The sequence below is a fragment of the Lynx rufus genome, unplaced genomic scaffold (genome assembly GCF_022079265.1).
Source record: "Lynx rufus isolate CCGP_SWC_20201006 ecotype Redwood Valley unplaced genomic scaffold, mLynRuf1.p SCAF_1, whole genome shotgun sequence".
Lineage (NCBI taxonomy): Eukaryota > Metazoa > Chordata > Mammalia > Carnivora > Felidae > Lynx > Lynx rufus.
This window is the reverse complement of record NW_025814823.1, coordinates 344735-349656: the sequence shown is the minus strand read 5'-3', so window position 1 is coordinate 349656 and position 4922 is coordinate 344735.

Below are 4922 nucleotides of genomic sequence, written 5' to 3'. Positions count from 1 at the left end.
GTATGTACAATATGAAAGTAATTCTAGATAGGACTCCTGCTGTGAAGAGACATCTACTTCATATGTTACTCCTTTCAAACTTACTTCAAAGTAAAGTGAAACCCCTTAAAGCATTGTGTTGTATTTATAGCTTCCCTGGCTGGCTCTGGCGGGACCAAGAGCTACCAACCATCACATCCAGGAGCACTCAGACAGCCTGGCAGGAAACAGAGTGAGGACAAATTATTCTTAGTTGAAGTTTAGAAAGCATTAGCTGCCTTGTCAAGACTGGAATGAGAAGGTCATGATGTCGCTGCCTGGAAGGGTTTCCAGTTCACTGCTACTACTGATGTGAGATTAACCCAGTGATAATTGGGGCTAAAAATACAGATGAAAGACCTTGAGGACAGCAATACGATTTTCACTTACATATACACACATAATATACATTGTATATTATAAGCTATTTACATAAAGCTACAATGATGGCCCCTGACCTCTTTTATGCTTCTCAATGTGACCCCTGAAAAAATGACAGAGTACTATGGCTCTGTGTCCCCCTCTTCCTGTTCCAGAGACACCAGCCTAGAGCCATCAGCAGCAGAATATCCTTGTTTATTTTTTTTAATATATGAAATTTATTGTCAAATTGGTTTCCATACAACACCCAGTGCTCATCCCAAAAGGTGCCCTCCTCAATACCCATCACCCACCCTCTCCTCCCTCCCACCCCCCATCAACCCTCAGTTTGTTCTCAGTTTTTAACAGTCTCTTATGCTTTGGCTCTCTCCCACTCTAACCTCTTTTTTTTTTTTTCTTCCCCTCCCCCATGGGTTCCTGTTAAGTTTCTCAGGATCCACATAAGAGTGAAACCATATGGTATCTGTCTTTCTCTGTATGGCTTATTTCACTTAGCATCACACTCTCCAGTTCCATCCACGTTGCTACAAAAGGCCATATTTCATTTTTTCTCATTGCCACGTAGTATTCCATTGTGTATATAAACCACAATTTCTTTATCCATTCATCTGTTGATGGACATTTAGGCTCTTTCCATAATTTGGCTATTGTTGAGAGTGCTGCTATGAACATTGGGGTACAAGTGCCCCTATGCATCAGTACTCCTGTATCCCTTGGATAAATTCCTAGCAGTGCTATTGCTGGGTCATAGGGTAGGTCTATTTTTAATTTTCTGAGGAACCTCCACACTGCTTTCCAGAGCGGCTGCACCAATTTGCATTCCCACCAACAGTGCAAGAGGGTTCCCGTTTCTCCACATCCTCTCCAGCATCTATAGTCTCCTGATTTGTTCATTTTGGCCACTCTGACTGGCGTGAGGTGATACCTGAGTGTGGTTTTGATTTGTATTTCCCTGATAAGGAGCGACGCTGAACATCTTTTCATGTGCCTGTTGGCCATCCAGATGTCTTCTTTAGAGAAGTGTCTATTCATGTTTTCTGCCCATTTCTTCACTGGGTTATTTGTTTTTTGGGTGTGGAGTTTGGTGAGCTCTTCATAGATTTTGGATACTAGCCCTTTGTCCGATATGTCATTTGCAAATATCTTTTCCCATTCCGTTGGTTGCCTTTTAGTTTTGTTGGTTGTTTCCTTTGCTGTGCAGAAGCTTTTTATCTTCATAAGGTCCCAGTAATTCACTTTTGCTTTTAATTCCCTTGTCTTTGGGGATGTGTCGAGTAAGAGATTGCTACGGCTGAGGTCAGAGAGGTCTTTTCCTGCTTTCTCCTCTAAGGTTTTGATGGTTTCCTGCCTCACATTCAGGTCCTTTATCCATTTTGAGTTTATTTTTGTGAATGGTGTGAGAAAGTGGTCTAGTTTCAACCTTCTGCATGTTGCTGTCCAGTTCTCCCAGCACCATTTGTTAAAGAGACTGTCTTTTTTCCATTGGATGTTCTTTCCTGCTTTGTCAAAGATGAGTTGGCCATACGTTTGTGGGTCTAGTTCTGGGGTTTCTATTCTATTCCATTGGTCTGTGTGTCTGTTTTTGTGCCAATACCATGCTGTCTTGATGATGACAGCTTTGTAGTAGAGGCTGAAGTCTGGGATTGTGATGCCTCCTGCTTTGGTCTTCTTCTTCAAAATTACTTTGGCTATTCGGGGCCTTTTGTGGTTCCATATGAATTTTAGGATTGCTTGTTCTAGTTTCGAGAAGAATGCTGGTGCAATTTTGATTGGGATTGCATTGAATGTGTAGATAGCTTTGGGTAGTATTGACATTTTGACAATATTTATTCTTCCAATCCATGAGCAGGGAATGTCTTTCCATTTCTTTAAAACTTCTTCAATTACCTTCATAAGCTTTCTATAGTTTTCAGCATACAGATCTTTTACATCTTTGGTTAGATTTATTCCTAGGTATTTTATGCTTCTTGGTGCAATTGTGAATGGGATCAGTTTCTTTATTTGTCTTTCTGTTGCTTCATTGTTAGTGTATAAGAACGCAACTGATTTCTGTACATTGATTTTGTATCCTGCAACTTTGCTGAATTCATGTATCCGTTCTAGCAGACTTGTGGTGGAGTCTATCGGATTTTCCATGTATAATATCATGTCACCTGCAAAAAGCAAAAGCTTGACTTCATCTTTGCCAATTTTGATGCCTTTGATTTCCTTTTGTTGTCTGATTGCTGATGCTAGAACTTCCAGCACTATGTTAAACAACAGCGGTGAGAGTGGGCATCCCTGTCGTGTTCCTGATCTCAGGGAAAAAGCTCTCAGTTTTTCCCCGTTGAGGATGATGTTAGCTGTGGGCTTTTCATAAATGGCTTTTATGATCTTTAAGTATGTTCCTTCTATCCCGACTTTCTTTTTTATTTTTTATTTTTTATTTTTTTTTAATTTTTTTTTTCAACGTTTTTATTTATTTTTGGGACAGAGAGAGACAGAGCATGAACGGGGGAGGGGCAGAGAGAGAGGGAGACACAGAATCGGAAACAGGCTCCAGGCTCTGAGCCATCAGCCCAGAGCCTGATGTGGGGCTCGAACTCATGGACCGCGAGATCGTGACCTGGCTGAAGTCGGACGCCCAACCGACTGCGCCACCCAGGCGCCCCTATCCCGACTTTCTCAAGGGTTTTTATTAAGAAAGGGTGCTGGATTTTGTCAAAGGCCTTTTCTGCATCGATTGACTGGATCATATGGTTCTTCTCTTTTTTTTTGTTAATGTGATGTATCACATTGATTGATTTGCGAATGTTGAACCAGCCCTGCATCCCAGGAATGAATCCCACTTGATCATGTTGAATAATTCTTTTTATATGCCGTTGAATTCGATTTGCTAGTATCTTATTGAGAATTTTTGCATCCATATTCATCAGGGATATTGGCCTGTAGTTCTCTTTTTTTACTGGGTCTCTGTCTGGTTTAGGAATCAAAGTAATACTGGCTTCATAGAATGAGTCTGGAAGTTTTCCTTCCCTTTCTATTTCTTGGAATATCCTTGTTTAAATGAGCAATGGAGGAGAGGTGATGGGGTAGGCTGGGAATGGGAAAGTTTAACCACATGCAATTTTCAGGTTCTGTCAAGTCAGTGCTACGAAAATTGCTTTCCCTAGGGCCAGTGATGAAAGGTGTATCCTCCCCCAGAAATCCCGACTTGGGATATAGAACGGGGATATTGGAGAGGGGAGTTCAGAAGGTAAACCCTATATTTTAGACCTGCCATAGAAAAGTAAAATGACTGAAAGAAGAAAAAAAAAATTGAAATTACATCTCATTTTTTAAAATGTTTTTATTTATTTATGACAGAAAGAGAGAGACAGAGCATGAGCAGGGGAGGGGCAGAGAGAGAGGGAGACAAAGAATCCGAAGCAGGCTCCAGGCTCCGAGCTGTCAGCACAGAGCCCGATATGGGGCTCGAAGTCACAGACCACGAGATAATGACCTGAACTGAAGTCGGACACTCAACTGACTGAGCCACCCAGATGCCCCTCACATCTCATTTTTTGGTGCCCTATGCTCTGCATTCTAGAAAAACCCAAATTAATTAAAATACCACAATGAGACCAGGTTTTATAAAACATCTTTTACTTAAAATGAAGCCTCTTAGGGGCTGTCAACATGGATGTATGTGTTACACACGAATAAAGCGAAGTTAAATCATGACATAAAATTAATGCCAGAGAGTGCTTTGCAACCATTTTATGAGAAATAAATATTACTGTTTTAAACCCCAGTTCTTCTCTACTGAGGTTGAATCCTGATAACTGAAAACTCCTTTGAGTCGAGAGAGCATTTGGACTGGGATATGCAAAACGGACACGGAGCTCAGTTTGGGAGGAGTTGGTGGGTCAGTCTCGGGAGTGGAAGGCAATGAGGGAGTGAGGGAGGAAGGGCACTGACAGGACTGGCCAGATGATGAGGGCTGCAGATGGGTGGTGGACTGTTAAGAAAGATGTCTCAGGGTCAAAACTGAGGTTGTCCATGTTACTGTGATGTAAACCTGCCATTACTTCCACGTTTTGCAACTCTTCAGCTGAATTAACTTTTGAGCAGGGTGACCATGAAATTATAAGCTCTCTGGGAATTCAGAGAAATCTAGGAAGGTCACTGGGCTTTTAATAGGGTATGGAATGGAGGTTTGACCAATCCTATCTAGCAGGGAAATCTGAGCAGCTGGCTGCATCACCTAAGGCAATTTAACATGAGTGGACTTTATATACACTTACATGTCATTCTTCCCTACTCCATTCCCTTGAAATTCACGTATTTCTAAACAAGGAGACGGAAATAGAGATGCAAATCATATATAAACAGTTGAATTTCTGCTTGAAAGTACAAAACCTCAGTGAGTATCTTTCATACTGCTTTCTGCCTTCTCTTTCTGCATTTGGATAAGTCCTTATTGCAGTGGTCTCCCAGACAGCAGCCAGAAGATAAAGAACAGGCTCAATGTGCAACTGGGAATCTTGGGAAGTGAGGTGGTC